Source organism: Eublepharis macularius, chromosome 19, assembly GCF_028583425.1.
Source record: "Eublepharis macularius isolate TG4126 chromosome 19, MPM_Emac_v1.0, whole genome shotgun sequence".
Taxonomy (NCBI): domain Eukaryota; kingdom Metazoa; phylum Chordata; class Lepidosauria; order Squamata; family Eublepharidae; genus Eublepharis; species Eublepharis macularius.
The window spans coordinates 11,184,322-11,199,621 of NC_072808.1; positions in this window are offsets into that span (position 1 = coordinate 11,184,322).

Consider the following 15,300-nt stretch of genomic DNA (forward strand, 5'->3'; position numbering starts at 1 on the left):
TGAAGGATATAGGCAGGGGAGGGCCTGCAGTTCAGTGGCTGAGCTCATGCTCTCAGTCCCTGACATCAGTCCCTCTGCTCTGATTGGTCCTTGTTGCCTTTATAAAGCTGCATCCAAAGGACCAAACTCAGCTTCGCTTCTCAAGCTTCTCTCAGCATCTGGAAGCCTCTGCAGTTGTGCCTGAAGATGAAGCTGTGGGTCCCTTTTCTGCTTGCAGGCTTTGCTTTCCTTTGGGCAGATGCAGGTAAGTTTTTGCTCTCTGGCTCCCCGCCCTGTCCCAGGTCTGGAATTGTTCATTTTCATGACTTCAGATTCCAGAGAAAAAAGTATGAGAATGCTTTTCCTTGTGAATTTTGCCATGTACCTATGTCTGCATTTATTTTCAAATAAACAACCCTAACTTCAGCGTGAGATCCTACTAGAGGTTTTGGGGCAAATCCTGTCTCCAGACTTGGCCAACATTATCTCCAGTTTCATTTATCCTAACCTGCACATAAGACGATGCCACGAGATGTTAAGCCTCGTTTTCCTTTTGCAACCTGTTTCTCCGGCCATTTCCACACTACTCACCTTCAATTGGAAAGCTGCGGAACGTTGCAAAAAACCCGCGGAAGATAGTGTTTTCTCGCGCAAGTTTTCTGTGACATTGTGCAAAACTCGCACGAGAAAATGAAATCTTCTGGGTTTTGTTTGCAACGTTCCACGGCGTTCCGATTGAAGGTGAGTGGTGTGGAAATGACCCCTACCAACTGAAGGCTTCGTGGTTTCCTCTTAGTATCCCCAATGACTCTGGTTGATCAAGCCAATGATGGGTTAGCTTGGAAACAGTCCTTCATCCTTAGATTTATTATTTATAGTATGCCTTTCTCACTGAGACTCAAGGCAGATTACATAGTGTAGTTCAATACAACTTCTTTGGACTTAATCTTTTCAAAATACAGTTGGAGAAACTCATATTTCAATGTTTCTTAGGGACAATAACAATAACAACAACATTCAATTTATACACAACCCTTCAGGACAACTTAATGCCCACTCAGAGCAGTTTACAAAGTGTGTTATTATCCTCACAACAATAATCACCCTGTGAGGTGGGTGGGGCTGAGAGAACTCTGAGAGAGCTGTAACTGACCAAAGGTCCCCCAGCTGGCTTCAAGCGGAAGAGTGGGGAATCATACCTGGCTCTCCAGATTAGAGTCCTGCCGCTCTTAACCACTACACGAAAAAAAAGTCCTGCTATCAGGTAGGAAAGCTGGTAATCACAGAGAAGTCTGTGCCAGACCTCTTATTTTTATTTTTATGTGCATATATGTTTTTTTAATTAAGGAAAGCATTTATCCATGAGATCTCTTGCCCGTAACCTGATATGGCACAGGGAATGGAAATGAGTACCATGTGATTCTGCCGCGGATGTCAGTGTCAGCTCCATTAAATATAATTTAGCCAAATATTTTTGATCGATTTGAGGATGGGATCCAACAAGAGCTTATGCAGAAATCCACACTCCCTATTTCACCAAAATAATACATATCAGAAATGGGTTTTGTTTTCAGCCATGTAAAAGTCATTATTTCTCTTGTAGATTCTGACACAGGAGATGATGAAGAGCTGACTGACTCCGATGTGGAGGGTGAAGGCCCTCCTGATGGTTATGAAGGCCCTGGTGAGGGCGGTGAAAGTCCCTTTCGGCGACGATGGCTTTGGTGGTTGTTTGGTTGAGTGGCTGAAGTTTAACGTCCTCATCGGTTACCGCTTATGATGGATTCTGGTTATCTGATAATAGCACAGCAGACCAACTTGAACTTCCAAATAATCAAAATAACAAAATGTACTTAATAAACATAGAGATGAGTTCATTCCAGCAAAATGTACTCCTGTTTTTTTACCCACCCACCCCCAATAAAACTGAAATAAATGTGAGGATTACATCTCAATCAAAACCTTCTAACTCTTAACTTTTATTTAGGAAAAAGAAATGAAGTTTTCATCTTCTGTTTAAGATGAAAATGTTTTTCAGTAACAAGTGTTGATCTGAAACATTGTTCATCCATGAAACAAAATTTAAAAGTTATATTGTCGAAGGCTTTCACGGCTGGAGAATGATGGTTGTTGTGGGTTTTCCGGGCTGTATTGCCGTGGTCTTGGCATTGTCGTTCCTGACGTTTCGCCAGCAGCTGTGGCTGGCATCTTCAGAGGTATAGCACCGAAAGACAGAGAACTCTCAGTGTCAATGTGTGGAGAAGATGTTAGCAGGTGATTTCAAAAGTTATGATTCCATCCCCTGAAAACATTCTTTTCTGACTCAGTTTCATCCTGACGAAGTGAGCTGCGGATCACGAAAGCTCATACCCTACCACAAATTTTGTTAGTCTTATAGGTACTCCTGGACTCTTGCTCTTTCATCTTGTGTAGCATAGTTACTTCCCGTGCCCTCCTGTAATCAATCTCCCTTTCTTTCTCTGTTGCCCTGACATGGACGGTTGAGGCCATCCTGATTTTGTCACATCTAGGAAGCTAAGCAGAGGGTTGGATCTAGTTAGTAACTGGTTGGGAAACCACCAAGGAAATCCAGGGTCGCTACGCAGAGCAGACCCTTGCAAGCCCCCTCTGAACATTTTTTTAACTTGAAAACCCTACAGGGGTTGCAATTAGTCATTTGTGACTTGATAGCACTTTATTTATTGATTTACTTTTTATTTATTTACGTCACATAGTCCACCTTTCTCATTGAGACTCAAGATGGATTACACAGTATGAGGTTAACACAATCAGTATCAAGCACATTTCAATACAATACCATAAGGTAAACAGATACAAGTTTAAAAGACATAGCATTAGCAAGGATCCAAGATAGAGTAGAAAATATACTGGAGCAAAACATAATCAATTACACACACACACAGTGTGATGGTGGGCTGATTTATGTGTCCCCCCCCCCCCCCCGCACTCCAATACAGTTTTGGTATGGCATCAACCCCTTATCTGAGCCCAGAAACCAAACAACTGAGGGCCAAGCTACACATGATGAAAGACACTTGCCTGGCAAGTGGATTGAGTGGAGGGCAAGTGAACAGGGAGAAATACACTTGCCATTCAAGTGTCATTCGTCATGTGTAGCTTGGCCCTAAGATCTTTATTACAATTAGGGACTGAAAGCATTCCAATCAATATTTTCATTACAGCCTGAACTTTTGTTGATGCCCTTCAGATGCTTCTCAATGATAATAATAATATTTGATTTATATACCGCCCTTCAGGACAACTTAACACCAACTCAGGGCCAAGCTACACATGACGAATGACACTTGACTGGCAAGTGTATTTCTCCCTGTTCACTTGCCCTCCACTCAATCCACTTGCTGTTCAAGTGTCATTCGTCATGTGTAGCTTGGCCCTCAGAGCAGTTTACAAAGTATGCCATTATTATCCCCATAACAAACACCTTGTGAGGTGGGTGCGGCTGAGAGAGCTTTGAGAAGCTGTGACTGACCCAAGGTCACCCAGCTGGCTTCAAACAGAGGAGTGGGGAATCGAACCCGGTTCTCCAGAGTAGAGCCCCATGCTCTTAACCGCTACACCAAACTGGCTGGGGATACTGCAAACTTTGCAGCAAACAGGTTCAATAAGCAAATGCATTGCATTTATCAGCTGCGATCATACCTGAACGGAACCCCAAGTGCCATCGAGAGTATTGTGTGCAGTTCTGGAGGCCTCACTTCAAAAAGGATGTGGACAAATTGGAACAGATGCAGAGGAGTGCAACCAGGATGGTCTGGGACATGGAGACTCAGGGCCAAGCTACAAGTGACAAATGACACTTGAACGGCAAGTGTATTTCTCCCTGTTCACTTGTCCTCCACTCAATCCACTTGCCGTTCACGTGTCATTCGTCACTTGTAGCTTGGTCCCAAGTCCTACGAGAAATGACTGAGGGACCTGGGAATGTTTAGTTTGGAGAAGAGGAGGTTGAGGGGAGACATGATTACTCTCTTTAAGTCTTGAACTGGCTGTCACTTAGGGGAGGGAAGGGAGCTGTACCTGTTGGCAATAGAGGAAAGGACTCGAAACAATGGGTTAAAACTACAGGAGGGAAGGTACTAGCTGGACATTCGGAAAAACTTCTTCACTTTAAGAGTAATTCAGCAGGGGAATTCAGCATAATTAGAACATCCTAAGTAGAGGGAAGGAGAATTATGATGTATCTAGGCTTATGGATGTTAAATATATAATGTTCTCATTTACTAGGTCATTGGAAGCTTAGATGTATTGCTTGTTTAACTCCCCAAACTATTCGATACATACTGTTTACATACCTATTGTTTATATATGATTGTATAAGTCTCAATTTAATTTCCAGTTTAGAACCTGCATAACCTTTTTGTTACGCACTTACTTTATTATATTTTCTTTTCTTTCAAATAAAATTCTTTAATTTAAAAAAAGGAGCAACTGGATAGATACTTGTCAGGGATGCTTTAGGCTGTTCCTGCATTGGGCAGGGGGTTGGACTAGATGGTCTGTAAGGCCCCTTCCAACTCTGTGATTCTAGGATCTCTTTGCCTTACCCCCAGTCAACAAAAACTGCTGTGAACTGGATTTGTAACTATGCAGCATCTGGCGTGTTTCAGTTTCATTTCCTTCTGCCATGAAATGCCCTTTTGCTTTTGAGCAGTAGGTAAATTGGATTCTCTCCCGGGGTCATGAATGGTGAAGTCAGGTGGGCAACATGGCCAACACCTAGTCAGGACTCATATTTTGAGGACCCCCTCACGACTTTTCAAATTCTGCAATGTCAGAAATTGCAGGAGGATCAAGGTCTGTTATTAAAGCCGAGAAATCAAGACCAGATTACGTACTACGCAGATGCTGGCACACAAAAGAGTAACCAGGTTCCTCTGGGAGCTTGGACACACGTTAACAACTGCTCTGACTTCCTGAGGACTCATTAAAATTCAGGCCATGATTCTCAGTCAAGGTGTGCTGAATAATAATTAACAAATCTTATTGGACCATTCAGGAATCTGCCTTTCAATGAAGACTTCTCTAGAAACCTAATCAAAAGTAAAACCAGGGCTATCAGCCCTCTCCTGACCTTTGATTAACAGACATTAATCAGCTTGGCCATGGATCCACCCCGCTTCCCCATTACGTCACTTAATTACATCACTTCCCCATTACATCACTTAATTACATCACTTCCCCACTACATCACTTACGTCACATTACATCCTCTTCTGCTTTTCCCCATTGCCTTTTCCTAACAATTAAAATTCACCAAGAAGAGTCAAGTAATCTATCCCACTTCTCTCCCAGTTCTAGCCTTATTCCCCCAAATTACCCCTCCCTTCCTTTGCTGTAGCTGCTGCTTGGAGAGAAACCTCAGTCCCCCCCACCATCGGCCTTTGTTCCTCCCTTCTATCTTTGTAAGCTAAAACACACAAGACGAATTACACAAGGATGCTCAAGTGAAGGGAGACGCAATGTTAGCTGGGAAGTCGAATTTTAAAAGACAGATTGGAAGTCTTGTCAATTTCCCCTCTCAAAGAGCCAGCAAAGATGTTTTCTCAGAGAGTTTATTTCATCTTTGCCTCCCTGAAGGCTCTGTCAGTTTCACCTCCCCTTCTGGGAGGCAAAGATGAAATAAACAAACCCTCTGAGGAGGGATCTCCCTGGTTCTGAAGAGAGGGGAAATTGACAAACCCTTCCGATCTGTCTTTGAAAACTTTGCTCCCCAGCTAACATTGCGTCTCCCTTCACTTGAGCGTCCTCGTGTAATTCGTCTCATGAGTTTTAGCTCTGTTGTCTCTCTTTGGGGACACTGGACTCATAAAAAACACCATGAGGTGGGTTCTGACTTTGAACTTACCTGTGGGAGGACACATCTAACGTAACTGGAATGGCTTCCACTTGAGATCTTCTGATTTGCTTGTTGTTGCTTATTCTATAAAGATTGGTATGATTTTTAGGTTGTCTGGTTACTCGTAAGCTCAGTATCCCCCTAAAATTGGTATTTGATATTCCTCTTTCAGTTATATTTACATGTTCAATAAAGAATAAAATTCAAGCATTGTTTCCCTTGTGCTCCAAATCCCCACTTGGAGTACTGCTGTCTTCTGGGTAGGCCTGGAGAACACCTGGAATTACAACTGATCTCAAGATGTCGGAGATCAATTTCCCTGGAGAAAATGGCTGCTTTGGAGGGTTGAGTCTATGGCATTAAACCACACGAAAGTCCCTCCCATCCCCAAACCTCACCTTCCTCAGGCTCCGCCCCCAAACCTCAAGGAATTTCATAAGAAATTGACAATCTTACTCCTGACAAAAACAATGGTCCTGATGAATTTTCAGGACCCCACGACCCCGAAAATACACCCCCAAACCAGTAACACTTCCAAAAAATCATGATAAACAAAACCATTGCTCTTCCTGAAATCCAGACCCAAAATTATTGTGAACATTTTTTTAAATGAACAGTTACACACCCCTAATAGGAACAGAACATACAGGCAACTGAATGTGAAAAACAGCACCCTGAAATTCTTCCTGCAATCTTTGCTAAGGTCCATGCTGAGCGTATTCCCCTTGATGTGGTGCCCTTTGAGCACCACATATCTTGTAGGCCATTGGTGCAACCAGAGTGAAGTCTGTGATGTCAGTGTGATGTAAGTTTTCTTCCAGAAGGGTTACCTTGCATATGGTCAAGACTGGAAGGAAGAAGTCCTGAACTCTCCCTTTTTTCCCAGAAGGAAATCTATTCTAGAAGCAGCTGAAAGGAGGCGCTGACTCCCAGATAGCTTCAATGCGCTGTCTCTTTAAACCCAGATTTTAAAGGAATCCTTACTTACAGTGGAGCCAGTAAACAAGACATGGTTCATCCAGAAGCTAGGTACATCTTTATTGTTCTAGATTTATTCATAGACTAGCGGTGAATTCATAATGACTTTTGCATCCCTGCTTGCGGGGGTAAGTTGCCGAACAAAGAGAGGAAGAGGACCATAAAACTAACACTCTAACAGGAAGATCTACAATAAACTTCTCAAATGTCCCGCTGTCCTAATGTTGGAAGGGGAACTACGATTCCCATGAGTACCAATTGTTAAAGGGACAGCACATAGTTCTGACTACACAGATACAGAGGCTTTCTAAGCTGTGGTTACTGTACAAAATCATGAGCCCAATGAGATTTTTCTGTGTTGACTGCTATGAAATAAGGCGAAAGAGCCTCTGCTGAAATGGAGCTCAGCTTGTAAAGTCGCCATTCTTCCTCGATGCGCAGAATGCTGAAAGCAGTGGAGAATCAGTGAAAGAAAAAAAGGGAATGGGGAAATTCTCTTGCTCATACTCCTGGAGGGTACATCTTCCCTAATTATTATGTTATAGATTACCGTACAGTTTTGATCCAGAGGAATTAGCCGTGTTGCAGTAGCAAAACAGCAAAGAGTCCAGTAGCACCTTTAAGACTAACCCACTTGATTGTAGCCTAAACATCGAGAGCCACAGCTCTCTTCGTCAGACGCATCTGATGAAGAGAGCTGTGGCTCTCAAAAGCTTAGGCTACAATAAAGTGAGTTAGTCTTAAAGGTGCTACTGGACTCTTTGCTATTTTAGTGCACTTTTTTAAGTGTGTGGATCATAAAAAGCTATGAACCGTTTTAGAATAAATGGGTGCACCGCGCCATCTGATTGTTTTCATGTGCAACCTGTACTCTGGACAAGAGGCTGCTGTTGGGACAGAATAGGGGAAAACATAATGGTTTCCAGCTGGCAAAGGTATCAGACAAGGATGTATATTGTCTCTCTATCTGTTCAACCTCTATGCGGAACAAATCATAAGGAAAGATAAATTAGACATAGATGAAGGTGGAGTGAAAATAGGTGGAAGGACGGTTTCCCCCCAAGCCGCAGTGCCAGGAACCTTCTCAGTACCCATTTCGCATGCAAATATGATGCTTTACCATTGAGCCACACATTAATTAAACCCTGTAAAAACTGGTTTGTGTCAATAGCTGCACTTGAAAATCCAATAACCTACGTTCTTAGAAACTGCATATGATCTGAATGGAACACAGCCTTCTGAGAAAGTTAGATGATTGCTTCCTGGAGTTACAGTAAAGGGGTTTCTGTGTGTTTGCTGTACTCTTTAATCCTATGATCTGGAAGGTGAATAAGTTAATATTCCATAATCCTAGAGGATATAGTTCAGTGGAACAGCTCATGTTTTGCATACAGAAAGTCCCACTTCCAAACTCTGGCTTCTGTCCCTGAGTGCTGATTGGTCCTTGTTGCCTATATAAAGCTGCATCCGAAGGACCCATCTCAGCATCACTTACCAAGCTTGTTTCACCTTCTGGAAACCTCTGCAGTCGTGTCTGAAGATGAAGCTGTGGGTCGCCCTTCTGCTTGCGGGCTTTGCTTTCCTTTGGGCGAATGCCGGTAAGTCCCAGCAAGGTGCCCATTTTCTCCCTGGCATCCCAGTCAAGAAGAGCTGCTCTGCTTCTGTTCTGTTCATGACTTTGGATTCCAGTGTTCTGCTTTTATGCTTCCCTTTTAACCCACATCCTAATTAGAGACCAGAGAAATACGCTGGAGAATAGTGCTGCCTTGTGATGAATGCAGCTGTTGTGTTCTCATTAACACACATGAAAAGAGATTTTTAAAGGCTCGTTGCGCCATGTGCATAAAGTGCAGAACAGACAACATTTTTAAAAAATCAAACTCCCACTTGGGATTATGTTTGTGTTTTTCAAGCTCTCCCCATCTTCGAATGCTGGCAAATGTATGGCGTGCTTTTTGAAGGGCACCGCAATTTTGGTGAATCTCCCTCCCAAATTCGCCAGATCAACGAGAAAGGAGAGAGTTGATGAACCAGGTGCAATGGAGAGAAGGTGCTCTTTGCCCTTGAGCCAACCTGACACTGACTTTTATTTATGTGCATGTCAGGCAGTGGAGATTTAGAGTCTCTATAGATGAGATATCTTAGAGCAGAACCACAAGTGACAAAAGGCACAGGTTGGACACTTGTCAGCTTCCCTCAAGTTTTGATGGGAAATGTAGGCGTCCTGGTCTTGTAGCTTGGCTCTCTGACTGCTGTCCAACGGACTTTTCAACTGTCACTTGTCCAACGTTCCGCCAAGCTGCCTACATTTCCCGCCAAAACTTGAGGGAAGCAGACAAGTGTCCAATCTGTGCCTTTTGTCACTTGTGGTTCTGCTCTTAGGCTGTTTCCACATGGCCAAAGCCTCTGGAAGATCGTGCGAAACTCACGGAATGAGGTGCCTCCCTAGCGCTATTTCCTGGCACGATCCCGTTTAATGGTGTGATTTCTGACATCATCGTGCCATCAAAGGGGATCGTGCCAGGAAATCGCTCTAGGAAGACGCTTCATTCCGTGAGTTTTGCGTGATCTTACGGGTGCATGTGAAAATGGCCTTACATGAGATTGCTCGAGTGGAGAGAGACACACAATGTTTGCCAGGAAACAGAAGAGACAGAGCAGAAGGCTTCGTCACTTTCACCTCTCTACAAAGAGCCAAGAGATCGCTCCTGGGAGGGTTTGTTAAGTTCCCCTTCCCCCTTCTCCTCCCTGAAGGTTATGTTAATTTCACCTCCTGGACAGGGGAGGCAAAGGGCCAAGCTACAAGTGACGAATGACACATGAACAGCAAGTGGATTGAGTGGAGCGCAAGTGAACAGGGAGAAATACACTTGCCGTTCAAATGTCATTCGTCACTTGTAGCTTCACCCAAAGAAAAAATAAACAAACCCTCCAAAGAGTCATCTCCTGGCTCTTTGTAGAGAGGTGAAAGTGACGAAGCCTTCTGCTCCGTCTCCTACGTTTCCCGGCTAACATTGTGTCTCTCTTCACTTGAGCATCCTCGTGTAAGATGTCTCGTCTATAGAGACTCTTACCCAACACTGACCGGAAGCTCCACTGGCACAGCAAAGGCCAAGTGGATAGTGACCAAGAATGCAGTGACTTCTGAAGCTATTCCAACAGCAGAGTGGTGGGTCCTCCTGAGCGAGGTGGGAAGTGACAAGGGGAGGGGGTTGCTGCTGAAGTCTTTGATGCCACTCTGTGTCCACAGTAGGGCACAAACTGCCAGGAAGGAGGTGGGTCTGCATCTGGGAGATTTCCCTGGCTTCTCACAAGGAGAAGAACGCTTGGGCGAGGCTGAAAACAAGCGGATGCAACCCCCCTTTCAATGGGGAAGAGAGGGCAGCCAAGGAAGAGGCTTGACCACTGGCTCCTAAGTGAGGAGGGGTGGCAGTCGAAAGCAGGAGAAGCTGAAGAGTGCTATAGGTACCCTCGCCTCCTGAACGTAGGACTCAGGTGTAGAGCTCTCTGGAAACCAAGGACGGGAAGAGGAGGCCGTGAGTGTACTATACATTCTTCCTCCCCAGGAGAAGAGGAAGCGCAGCGTATGGTAGACTCTCTTACCCCTCGCAGTCAATAAGCAGCAGAAAAAACGGGGCATGACACCCAGTGGCCAGAGACAGCGAGGGCATCAGGCGTGATCTCCCGTCCTGCATCGTGCATATAACTTTTTTTTTTAACCACAGGAGAGCTTTCATTCATCAGATCTCATCCATGTAGCCTGATGAGGTACAGTCTAGAAAAAGGGACCTCACATCATTCTGCCACACAGGGGTCATTTCGTAGAAAAAGAGCTGGAGGAACTCATTAGCATATGCCACACCCCTTGACATCGCCAGAAGTATGTCATTAGCATAGCTGATTTGCATATGCCACACCCTCTGACATCATCTATCCTGGCTGTTTTGGACCCAATCCTGGCCATTCAGTGCTGAAATTGGGCCCAAAATGGCAAAAGGGGGCTGAAAATGGCTGAAAAGGGGCCCAAAATGGTCAGGATTGGGCTGCTGCTGAGGGCCAAGCTACAAGTGATGAATGACACTTGAACGGCAAGTGTATTTCTCCCTGTTCACTTGCGCTCCACTCAATCTACTTGCCGTTCAAGTGTCATTTGTCACTTGTAGCTTGGCCCTGAGTGGGAGAGTGATCCACCACCTGCCAGAGGCCCGATCCGGGCTGTTTCGGCCCCAATCCAGGCCAAAATGAGCCCAAATGGCCGAGAGTCAGGTGGGCGGGGCCACCTGACATGTGACCTGTTTGGGGAACTGCTGGAACTGCATTCCCGCATGTTCCCCCTCAAAATGAGCCTTGCTGCCACATGTATTCACCAGCTCCACTAAATATACTTGAATATTTCTTTTTTAAAAAGCACTATATATGGCAATTAACATTCTTTATTTCCCTCAAGAGAGATATCAGGAATAGGGCTTCCACCGTCCTGCAGTGTGCGAATGTCATTATTTCTCTTCCAGATTCTCATACAGGAGGTGAGGAAAATCCCTCCGACCCCGATGCAGGAAGTGCTGAGCCAAGTGAGGAGCAACCAGTTCCTGGGGAAGGAAGGCATCACCTCCATGAACACGTTGAACACAGACGAAGGCCTTGGTGGAGGCCTGGTTGATCGGCTGAAGTTACATGTCCTCTCCTGTTACTACCGACGATGGATTCTGACGATCTGAGAATAACACTGTAGGAAAATAATTGTGTGGCCACTTAATCAAAACAGCAAAATTTACCTAATAAAAGTAGAGATTAATGAATTGCAGCAAAATGGATTTCTGTTGGCTTTTTCCACCCCCCCCCCCAAAGCATAGGCATACAACTGAAATGAATTTGGTAAGCTTCAGTACTGCAGCCCAAGCTCTGCTCACGACCAGAGTTTGATCATGGCAGAAGCTGGGTTCAGATAGCCGGCTCAGTAAAATGAGTACCCAGGTCGGTAAAATGAGTACCCAGGTCGGTAAAATGAGTACCCAGGTCGGTAAAATGAGTACCCAGGTCGGTAAAATGAGTACCCAGGTCGGTAAAATGAGTACCCAGGTCGGTAAAATGAGTACCCAGGTCGGTAAAATGAGTACCCAGGTCGGTAAAATGAGTACCCAGGTTAAAGTGTAGATGACTGGGGAAGAAAATGGCAAACCACCCCGTAAAAAGTCTGCCAAGAAAACGTGATGCAACGTCTCCCTATGGGTCAGTAATGACTCGGTGCTTGCACAGGGGACTACTTTTACCTTTTATCACAGACAAAATTCTGAACCTTCTTTCTTTTGTCAACGGGTGGGGGGGGGGAGGAAAACTGTTTTATTCCATTTCAGATTTTAAAAGATTACCAAATATTGAATTTGGTAATTTGAGAATTGAACATGATTGCATTAAAACTCGTCAATGCAACAAAGAGCATTTCCCTCCAAAATGTCCCTTTGTGGCTCAGCTTCTTTCATACCCTGAGCATGGCTACTTCTCACACTACTGTCATACACACTCTACCAAGCCCTGTATTTAAAATGGCAGTTGGTCTCTCTAGAGCTTTCAGCAGAAACCTCTGAACCTTCAAAGCCCTTTGTGGCAGTTGGTGTTAACTGCTGAGATGCAGAAGTCGTGGTTCTATGACATACACTTGCTTTGGTTTTATAGGGGCTATTCATTTATTCCTTTCAGGGCACCAATAACTCCAGTACCTCATTTCACCATGCTGATAACATAAGAAATGCACTTTTTTAGATAGCCCCATTAATTCCACTTAAATGTCTTTTTTTTCTCTTTTAAAAGAGGGATTTTTCACAGGAATGGCACTCTAGCAGGAGGGCAGGAAGGTTTGGGAAGATATTGGGCCAAGCTATAAGTGATGCCTGACACAGGTTGGACACTTGTCAGCTTCCCTCAAGTTTTGATGGGAACTGTAGGCGTCCTGGTCTTGCAGCTTGGCTCTCCGACTGCTGTCCAATGGACTTTTTCAACTGTCACTTGTCTTGGATGAAGGAGTGGAAGGGCTGCTCATTAAATTTGCTGATGATACCAAATTGGGAGCGGTAGCAAACACCCAAGGAGATAGAATTAAAATTCAACAAGACCTGAATACTCTGGAGAAGTGGGCAGCTGTGAATAGGATGCAATTCAACAAAGACAAGTGCACAGTATTACATCTGGGCCACAAAAATGAGAAGCACAAATACTGGATGGGGGATACACTTCTGGGCAGTAGTATATGTAAAAGGGATCTTGGGAGTGGACTGTAAACTGAATATGAGCAGTCAGTGTGATGCGGTGGCAAAAAAGGCTAATTCAATCCTGGGTTGTATCAAAGGGGCCATAGCGTCGAAATCGCAGGAGGTCATAGCCCCTCTCTATACTGCCTTGGTCAGGCCACACCTGGAGTATTGTGTGCAGTTCTGGAGGCCTCACTTCAAAAAGGATGTGGACAAAATCGAGAGGGTGCAGAGGAAAGCGACAAGAATGATCAGGGGTCTGGAGACTGAGCCCTACGAGGAAAGGCTGAGGACCTTGGGAATGTTTAGTTTGGAGAAAAGGAGATTGCTTGACAGGAAGGAAGTGGACCCTCCCACTGTTCAACCACCTTTACTTTTCCTCCTGAGAAATTAATAAAAAAGGATTGGATCGAGTGTGTCAATTCTGTGAGCCTGGAAGAAGACTTCTCTGAAATCATCATTGGTTTTAAACCTGCCATGCATTGCGATCTCACCCATATTACCTACTTGTTTATATTTGGCCTGTGTGCAATGGAAGCATTAGATGGGTTGACATTGTCACTGTGGATGCAGTCATGATCTGGAATCGGAGAAGTGCTTTCATGCTCGGCAGGAATGCTGCAAACTTGGTCTGATGCTCACCCCCCCCCATATATCTGCATTGTCAATAATGAGTTAATACTGATGCCTTTTGTGCAACTCAGTTCCAATAATCAATTCCTTCCTTCCGTCCTCCCGTCCTCCCGTCCTCCCTCCCTCCCTCGAATTATTGGGGTGAATTCTAGGGTGGAGGGTATTTCTAAGCACAGCAGGGTATCAGAAGCCGATGCTCAGCTGATTCCCCCTTCTCATCAGCTGAGAGTTGTTTCTGATCTCCTCCTTGGGAAACTTTGCTGTGTCTCACCGTTACTTGGGTTCGCTGAAGCTGGGGGTCAGAATCAAAAGCCAAGATAGAAAGATACCAATGTGCGAGAGGTTCTGCCCATGTGGAGAAGGCCTGGTAGAGACAAATGAGCATGTTTTGCACCGCTGTAAATTCTATGTGGATATCCAAACAAACTTTATTGCTAGGTAGGTTTTCGGGCTGTTCCGACTCAGAACTGATCAGGAAACTGCTTTTAGGTGTTAACCCATTGATTACTGCTCCCTGCCCTAGATTTCTTACTGCAGCGTGTAAGATTCGTAAAGAAATAGTAAGTACAACTGATTTTTAACAAATATCTAATTCCAAATAATTTTGTGTGTAAATTTATGTATAAATCATGTTTTTATGTGCTGTAATTTTATGTGTTTTATTCAAAGGGACAGTTTTGGATGTTCTGTGCTCGTCCTAGACCGTATTAATAAATATTGTATTGTAAATACAGAGAAGCCAAGATGAGATGATAATGGGAATCAGCTGGGGGTTGGGTTCTATTCTCCCACCCTGGAAATAGTGAAATGGGGAAGAAAGTGGGAAAAAGTGAATAAGGGAGAGTGGATGATGGGAACAGATGATAGTTATCTGTGTTTTTTCCCATTGCTCAGTTGGGAAGTAGTTTACAATTGAAGTGTTTTATAATAATGGGGGAAACTCCTTTCAACTTGCTTTGATTTCACCTTCCCTTTTGTGAGCTTCCCTTGCAAGCACTCCAAAAAAAAACTCACCCAAGATAGTTCCTTGGAGCCTCTATTCTATTGAGAATGACTTCAGCTGAAAGCCTCTCCCCTTCCTCTCAAACGTGAGCCCAGACTTGAACTCAAACTAGGCTTGCTTCACAACTGGAAGAGTATTGTCCAGTTGTAGGACTTCACATTCTAAGCACTTGCTGACTTTGGAAGTATTAATATGATCTATGGTGAGTTGGGACCTAACTGCATAAAAGTGTATCCTGTTGTAGGAATGGTGGTTGCCATTAAGTAGAAAGGAATGCCAGCATCTGCTCTAGGAACAGTGACATTATTACTAGAGGTGGGTCCGAACCGGGAAAAATCCAAACTGTGCAGTTTGTGATTCGTCACGTTTTACGAACCACGAGCCACAAACTTTCACAAACTTGCCCCAGTTCGTGAACCGGTTCATTTGGTTCATGAAAATGTCACTTCCGGGGCAGCAGAAGGTCTGCAGAAAGCCCCTCCCCCATTGCCTAGGAAACTGATTGATCGTCGCCAAGCTGTCTGCAGTGATGAACTGAAAAACGAACCAAACAAACCAGCCTAAAGTTCGTGGCAGTTAGTCAG